This window comes from Drosophila mojavensis, unplaced genomic scaffold, assembly GCF_018153725.1.
Source record: "Drosophila mojavensis isolate 15081-1352.22 unplaced genomic scaffold, ASM1815372v1 contig_16, whole genome shotgun sequence".
NCBI lineage: Eukaryota > Metazoa > Arthropoda > Insecta > Diptera > Drosophilidae > Drosophila > Drosophila mojavensis.
This window is the reverse complement of record NW_025318693.1, coordinates 2,211,561-2,220,426: the sequence shown is the minus strand read 5'-3', so window position 1 is coordinate 2,220,426 and position 8,866 is coordinate 2,211,561. Positions and strand designations below refer to the sequence as shown.

At 38.6% G+C, this 8,866-nt stretch overlaps 1 long non-coding RNA gene across 2 annotated transcripts; it reads right to left on the bottom strand.

Annotated features, from left to right (window-relative positions):
* Positions 1 to 7,332: 7,332 nt before the first annotated feature.
* LOC122756799 lies at positions 7,333 to 8,610 on the bottom strand. 2 transcript variants are annotated; one of them, XR_006356648.1, is made up of 3 exons: positions 8,443 to 8,610; positions 8,037 to 8,258; positions 7,333 to 7,965 (listed from the first exon to the last, which is right to left on the bottom strand). It is a non-coding gene; the product is annotated as an uncharacterized LOC122756799 (long non-coding RNA). The 2 variants fall into 2 exon arrangements; XR_006356647.1 differs by having other exon boundaries at positions 8,037 to 8,610.
* Between the last annotated feature and the right edge of the window lie 256 nt (positions 8,611 to 8,866).

Here is an 8,866-nt window from a genome sequence, read left to right as displayed (position 1 = left end):
ATATAGTAAGGGGAAGTATTATCCCCATCCACTCGCTGCAACGAGCGAATGAATTATTTCTTACCCTCATCTAAATTCCAAGTTGATTCTGCCTCATCTCCTAAGCATTTTTTGTTGCTGTTGCTGTTGTTATTGTTGCTCTTTGAAATTTGCAAAAACTCAAAGTTTTAGGCAGTCGCAAACAGCAACAATAACAAGTTCGACAAACACACTTTGACAGACGGCAAAATACGGAGTTTCAGAAAAATATAATTAATATAATTAATAATTAATTAATCCATAAATAGTCTAAAATAATTACAAAAAAAAAAAGAAATAAATGAAATAAAATAAAAATAATAATAATAAATAAATAAATAAATTATTAAATTAATTGCTTTAATTTTAGTTTACAATAATAAAATAATAAATTAAATTTCATCTCTTATTTTATATATTTAATTCAAGTACATAATCGTAATTTTATTATATAAAACTATTTTTTTTATTTATACTTTTCAATTTGATCATATTATCAAATATTATATATATTTTTTATAAACCTGCTAATCCTTTTAGATTCCTTAAATAAAAACTAGTTTAATTTTTGCATATTAAATTAGAATTATTAAATAGAAGAATTGTATTCATTCCACTGTACTTGCACTGTGCGCTCCGTCCGGCTGGGGAATAGATTGTAGGCTGTTTCTGTCCGCTCGACTTGGAGTTTGACATGTACCAAATTGAAGCCAAAGACAGCACCAGATGTGACCAAGCTGAATTTTTAAGTAGCCAGCACGCACACACACACGCACAGGCACCCAAACACAGTTTTAACGTTTAGAAATTAGTAAAGAATGTTTTTGTTTTTTTCTTGGAGTTTTCGGCGGGCTCAGATGAGAAAACGATGCTGATGATGTTGCCAATGGCTGAGGAAAACAACCATTTTTCCTACTTTATGCCAACATAAGTGGGTGAAGCGCCTCCGCCTGCGCACGCTCGCACACTGTAAGCGAAGGGGAGGGGGCGGGGTTGGGCACGGTGCTGGAGGGTGGAGAGTGGGGAGTGGGACCCAGGACTGAAGATGAATGTGCCGCAGCTCTATAAATATGTATGGGATGCTATATATTAAAACCGACTCGACTCGAGTCAACTCAACTCGCACAGAGCAAAAACTAATTTCGAAAAATGCCAAAAGAAAACGCAGCAAAATGAAAATAAAAGAAAAACCTGCAAACGGAAAAACGTACAGCAACGAGAGCTGAAGTCGACTCGGCTGAGCCGAGGCTGAGCGAGGAGCGGCAGCAGCAGCAGGAGGAGGAGCAGCAGGAGGCGGAGATGGAGTTGGACGGGTGCTACAAGAAAAGGACATTTGTGCTGCCAGAGGAGGCTGTGGCTGGGTCTGGGTGGGTGTGCTGGGGGTTGGCTGGCAGGACCACAGCCAGGACCTGGAGCCGACACAGACTGACAGGCCAGCAACGGCAGCAGCTGCCGCTACTCCTGCTGTTGCTCCTTCGGGTGGGTACACGAGGGTAATATAACACAACAAAATGCAATAAAGCATTTTGTGGCAACTTGAAGATGTGAGCAGCAGATGCTGATTAAAGGTGTGCGGTTGGGTGTGGGCGAAAGGGCGAATGCGAAGGATACACACATACACAAGCACACACACTACGGACTTCCATATAGATGAGCTCGGCAAAAGAAATGGGAAAACTCATTTTCCGCTTGAAGTTGAGTGGCAACCGTTTCGGCGAGTGGGCGAGTGGAGTGGGTAGCTGAGGTAGCTGGGTGGTCGGTCTATGCTCATTTAAATTGCGTGTACATTTGCCGGGCACTTCACACTTGAATACGAAAGCAGATAAAGTAATGTATGAAACGACTGGAAGTAATTGGCTGCTGGCAGTAATGAACGCACTCCTCAACCTCCGACCAGATGAAGTCAGGTAATGCCTCCAAGTATTGCCCAGATTACGCCTTTCATAATTGTGCATCAACTGAAGGAGCAGTCGCTGGAGTAATCAAGAGATATGTAGTAGCTAATCCAAAAACGATCTTTTGATAAACATATGTAAGTATGCGAATAATTTCATAGCTCAAAATTCCGATCCGCAGAGTGAGGCATTATGTAGTAATTATTAATTACTATAGGTTCTTCTTATTCATTGATCCTTATAAGACTTACTTCGAAACAACATTAAATTAGTCAATTTCATTGTTTATCTATTATAATTAAACCTTTTTCTGTGCGGTCACTACTTTACCTCATATAAAACTTGATTTCCTAATAAATTATTGGCGGAGTCTAAAGCAAAAACCTATGTTCATATATAAAACCTAAGTCCCATTCAATGTGCGCTTTGCATATCAAAAAATACCACATATATACGTTATATAAACACATATATAACAGAGTTTTGTACAATCGAAGAACTCTTGCTTGTTAAGAGCAGTTGATTTGTATCTAAGCATGTATTTTACTAACCAGAACACTGATAATGATGGTCACAACGAGCAATAAAACATTGACCGATCTGTTTAGGGCACTGTGGCCAAATACAAATTTCTCTCCAGTAGTAAAATATATTACTGTCTTATTAGGTCCCGCCTTTCTTACTCGTCTACCAGTGCAATCCTTAATAAGTGCAGTGACATAAGGTATCTCAGAAATAAAGCACAGCATCGCTGCTTCGGGAAACATCAGATTTAGCTGTGAGCCGTTTTGAAGGCTTCCATGTATTAAAGTTCCTGAATTCTCGATTGTAATCTTAGTAAATTTAGATAATTTTCCTTCATGAAAGGCCACAAAGTATGTTTGACTAGTAACATTTGTCCATATTGAATATGCAGAACGTTTTGGCGGACTGACTGATCTCCATTTCATATAAAATGCTTTCTTAATCCTGCCGCCGCATAAATAATAAACAGTTTCATCCTCGATAAATCGGCAGTCGTCGAAAACTCCTTTTATTTGATAACATGATACTTGTACTTTTAACAGTATGATGATGATTAAAATCAATGCAACCCGCAGAAACATCCTCTTCACATCTAATTATAAAAGTAGAGAAAAATTTAGAAACTTTTACAAAATCAAACATTAAATTTATTTTCTATAAATTATAAATGATGTGACATAATTTCTCTATGCTTAGACGATTAGTCTATTAACTATTAATTATGAAGTCTGCTATTTTAATCACAAACACATATACACACACATATTTAGATAAGCAGACAGGCATGTCTTTGTCTTTACTTCATATTCAAATTATTTTTTAAAGCGTGATAATGTCTTGTCGATGTTTATATTGGCCAAATGAACTTAAGCTTCATTAGTGTTTGAAATAAGTTCCTGGGATATGTTCAGAGTTACTATATATAAATGCAAAATGTACAGCAATCAGCCCAGTGAACCCAAAGTTTTCCATTTACTTCGGTATTCAAGATATGCCTATTAGAATCCAGATCCAATAAAGTTCTATCGATAGTTCTGTGAATAAGTAAGTGTGAAGCAATATCAAGGTTATACATTTATAATTTCTAGCTTTTGTAGACAGATGGTCGGGAAGTTAGTTTAACTTAACTCTTCGTTCTGATGCACTAGATAATTCGTTTTATTAAATAACTTTAAAACTTGATCTGTGTAAATATTCTACCCTAAGTTCCGATTCTCAATGAGCTCACAGGGAATACAAAAATGCAAGACTTTGGATAAATGTCATCCATTAGTCAAATAGTATTCGCTTGTTTCTCCACTGCTTGAGATGCATAAAGCTCTGTGGCAGGCTATGTCTTTTAATGCGAGCTCCATAGGTAAGTATCGTCGGTTGTCAAAGAGGGCTATATTTGAAGCGAAAGCGACGCAAATCGTGATGTGAATTGTCAAAACGGTCAACGAGCAAATGATTGTCGTTGTAGTGCCGCACTGATAATTGCAGTCAGTTCTTGGCAAGGAAAACGCGTCCAATGCATGCAAGCCCATTGACCAGCTAGCCAAACGCTTTCTATGGCCTTTGCTTAATGACAGTTTCGACAGTTTCGGTTTTGATTGCTGTCACTGCAGAGCCAAGCAAAACAGAAAAAAAAAAAAACCAACATACCCAATGGTAATGTGGTTGTTGACACTAATTATAACTGGAATTGCATGTGGCTGGCTGGGTGCCTGCCCGAATGCATCTGACCAACTAGCTGGCTGGCTGAATGTCTGCCTGCCTGTTTGCCTGCCTTGGGCGTGCATTTCCACCTGCAGCAAGTCGGTCAGTTTTTCATTATTTTCATGCTGCATTTAGCTCACGTTTTAATTAAGTCGTCGCCAGAGTCGCCAGCAACTTGCGATTCGTCGTGATCGTTGTTATTGTTGTTGCTGCTGCCTTGGCTAGGGCATGGCTGTCGTTGCCGTTGCCGTTGCCGTTGCTGCACTTGCATGTAAATCTGCTCATCACTGTTGATGGCCATATTACAATCCAGCGCTCCTGTCACCTGACGTACCCCATCCCAGCTCCATTCCCCCACAACATACTCCCCCGTCGCCTCTTGCAGAGCAAGTGCACTGAAATGAATGCGATTTGCAGTCGACGCGTCTCCGAGTTGCATTTGCAGTTTAGCAGTTTGTACTGCAGACTTTGGCAATGTTTTTCTCTTTATGGATTTTCACTGGATTTCAGCTGCATGTCCGTTGACACGTAACGTTCAGTTTTTGGAAAATGTTAACACACGTTTTTGCTGCCGCTGTTGTTGCCGTTGCCGTTGCTGTCAAATTGCAAAAATGCTTCGGAATGTCTAAATAATACGCCTTTTGCGTCACTTCAAACAGGCTGAAAAAACTGTATATATGTATGTATGTATACACTAGCCCGACCTACCGCACAGCAAGTTCTGTGAGCTTTGATTTTCTGCCTGAATTATAAATAAAGATTTCATCATCATCAGCAACAACAGCCAGACAGCCCGATGGGCGTTCCGCTGCCAATTACTATATATATTATATACACACACATATTTATATATATATATATATATATATATATATAATTGGTGCATATAGGAAGACATTTGGAATTGGCTTTGTAATTTTGAAAACCTGACACGTCTTGAAGCTCAAATGCAAATGTGCACTTGAATATGACAGTCTTTATGAGTTTTAAAAATGCAAACGTTTGTTTTTTGTTGTTGCTTATTTGAAGCTTATTTCCTATTTGTCATTGCTTACTTAAGAACTATAAAGATAAAGCACCATATTTGTGTTTGTGTTTTGAATGGTAAAACTATATCAATTTAGAAGTGATATAACAACAAAACAATTTTGAAATTATAAAACATGAAAGCTAAGCATGATCATATCAAAGCTGTGCTCAGTCGAAATTTCAGGTAACAATATAATTTTAAAAATTTTGATATAGAAAAGTTTTAGATAAATGAAGCTGTTTATGTAATACTGAACCAATACAAACAACAAAATAGTTGAAAGCGTAAAGAACTTATAATATTAATTTTTTATTTATTTTCAATTTATTTATTTTATTTTTATTATGGAATTATTACTTGTTAAAATAATGTGTATATATATGTATTTAGGTTTAAGTGAATTTTATGAATTTTATTTTATTTTTATTTATTTTCATTATTATTATTATTATTTTTTAATAATTCCATTTTATTCGGGATGTTTTATAAAGAAGTCGTACAGCATTTTTAATTTAATTACTATTTAATTTAATTTTTATATAAACTCAAAAAGCAAAAAAAAAAATAAAAAATAAAAAATGAATATATTTCTATTTATATAACTGTCCAATGCGCGTTTTTATCTGATCTTCCTTCTAATGCAACAGCACTTGACTTGGCATCAGATAATTGCCCCAATGGCTTGTTTGGGGACTCGTGCCTTGTTTTGTAGACGTGTTATTGCCAGCCAATTGCCCATCAATAGCTAAGCTGCACGGCATGGCTAACAGGGAAGGAGCTGCCGTTGAACGATTGCATCGACTGCAATTGGAAAATTCACTTGAAATGGCAAAAGCCGGACTAATTGAGGGTTCATGTACCGCATGCCAAGCAGGGCCGGGGGTGGGAAATGCAAATGCTTGCGAATGCCAATCGAACATCTATTGGCCCACAGTTGGTATCTGTATTGGGAAAATGTTTCGAGTCTCTCGCACCCTGGCACAAATCAAAGTGGCAATCAGAGAAACTGCAGATTGACATCTGTCCGATTTGCATCTACCGAAATTCACGTTGGGGTAGCCTTTCGACTTGGCCCAATCAATGAGGCTGGCGAGACTCCCAGTTGGGTCTTCATCCGGCGACCATAAGCGATTAAGTTTGTTGGTCCCCGGGGAAAACAGAGAGCGGATCAGCAGCTACAACTCAACTAGCTGCGAGGGTGTTTCGCTAGCTCATTGCGAGAATGTGTTGATATTTTTGAGACAGCGAAACAATTTCGAAATTGAGTGAAACCGATTTCCCACAGGATTCATATGCCACAGTGTCTGTGTGTCTGCCTGTGTGTTGTGTGTATCTGTGTGCTAAACTTTTGCTGGCAGTCAAAGCTAAAGAACCTCCAACCAAGACCAGCCCCCCAATCGTCCAAATGAAGAAAATGTGGTTTCGGTTACGGTATTTCACTGTTTTGCTTCGCTCAGTCCAACCACCCAGCGAAATCATAGAAAAACCCAAAGCTTGTTTGTGTGTATGAATGTGTGTGTGCGTTTGTGTGTCTGTGTCTATTTTTTTATGGAAATTTACGAAAACTTTTCGTAGGCATTTTGTTTATTTCAGTTGCTGCTGCCACTGGGGCAGTAGAAAGCGCCGAACAAGGCAGCTGGAACAAGGATAAAAGTTTCGGTCGGCCTCCTTCAATGCGGTTCCTGCTGCGTGGCATTCGTTTGCTGATGTAGCTGCTGTCGTTGTGGTCGTTGTTGTTGTTGTTACGGTTGTTGTTGTTTATTTTATCATTACCATTGGCAATTTCTTTTAAGTGGTGCCAATCTTTTTTCACTTGTTATGCCCAAGTTCGAGGGGATTACCCAGCACTGCCTCTCTCTCTCTCTCTCTTTTCCACTTTCTTCCTTTCGGTTTCCTTATCGCATTCCCTCTGTATGTGCAAATTTATTATAGTAATTTTATTCAATCGACAAATCGGAAGTGATTTTGAATTCATTATACTGGATGGACACTCATCGCTCTTCCTTCCGCACTATGTTATGGTAGAATACGGTTTTTTTTATCCACAAGGACATTATTTATGAAAAGTGTGAGTTTATGAATGGGATAGTTTATGAATGGGATAGTTTCGATATATGTTACTTATATATTTCAATAATTTTTTGTATAAATATAGAATCATTAGAATGATGTTGATCGATTTTTATTCAATTTGATCGTAGCAGACCCGGAGCAAACAGTTCTCAATAAGAATATATTTTATTTATAAATTGAAGCTTAAAATTTAATAAAACTTTTCAATTTATCTGAGCTTATGACGTCGAATAGAGGCAGCAATTCCTGTTGAAATAGATTCATGCAGAGATTTCTTTTCTTTACAGAACAGCCAGACTGAGGAGGCATAGTCAGCTCTCGCTAGAGAACTTAAATTCTCACCCATTTTATTTGCCTAAGTCTTTCACTGATATATTTTAAATGCATAGCCAGCTGAGCGATGCACCAGTCGGTCAGTTGGCCAAGCTAAAAGTCAAAGTCGGAGCTAAATGAGCGCATTGACCTCATAAATAACACTCGCACACACACACACACACACACACACACACACACACAGTCCGGGCAGTTTGGTTAAGATGCAGCCCAGTCGCTGGCATTGGCGGGCGCTTGATGCCACTTTGGTGGTGGCATTTCCAGACACTTGCACTTTCTCCGCACGCTTAATGGACAATTAACCTTGATGGCGACTGCGGTTCGCTCCTGACCTTGCACCACAAATTTCAGCCGGCAGTGCAAGGTCGCGTGCTGGCTGCTGAGTCCCTTCTGCTGCAATTGCAACAATTATTGAATTTTATAGCTGCCAAACAGCCATTGGGTTCATATGCATTATTACGTACACACGCGCCCTGCTGTAATTAGTGTGCCACCACCACCTGCTCAACCGCACGGCATGCCTGCTGCAATTCCTAATGTCCCGTTTCGTTTAGTTGGCCTTTCCACTTGCTGCCTGGCGAACGCCTGATTTCCTTGAGGGCCACAATTATTTTACGTTTATTAGCCTTCGCTGTTGGCCATCTCAGCAAGTCAGTTACTTTCACTTTAGCCTAGATCCTGGGAAGCTAGACAATCCAAGAATTGAATAATACAAAAAATGAAATTTTTAAATGAAGCAATGCAGAGCAATTAAAAAAAAAAAAAAAAAAAATTAGTACAAAATATTTGTTTATAATTTTGAATTCTCTACGAAGGGAGCTAAGTGTTGGAACACAGTTTATGGCTTCTAGGCTCGAAATATAAAAATACTTTAAATTAATAAAAAATTATTAATATGTCGGGGCGTTGCGTTTCTCATTCTGGTTTTCCATCTTAGCTGCGCGTATCAACGAATTCCCGGTGTGTCGCTAAACTCTTTTTAATGCCCTTTCTCGTTCAATAATCTTTGACCAAGTTTGACTTCTCGTCTACTCTCGAAACTTCTAATCATTCTAATCATGGTCGCATATTCTTGTTCATCGAAAGCACAGCGACCCTGCTGTGAGCGACATAACTAGCCGTCTCGCTCTCACCCAGCGACACCCGGGACTACGTTCAGCAACAGCTATTGTTGTCTCTCTCTTAGTGACAGTGCATCCTTTAATTGCACCACAATAATAAATCAATCGATTAACACGGCATCAAGATATCTAATTGCAATTTCAACAGTCTAATATCGCACTGACAAATATAT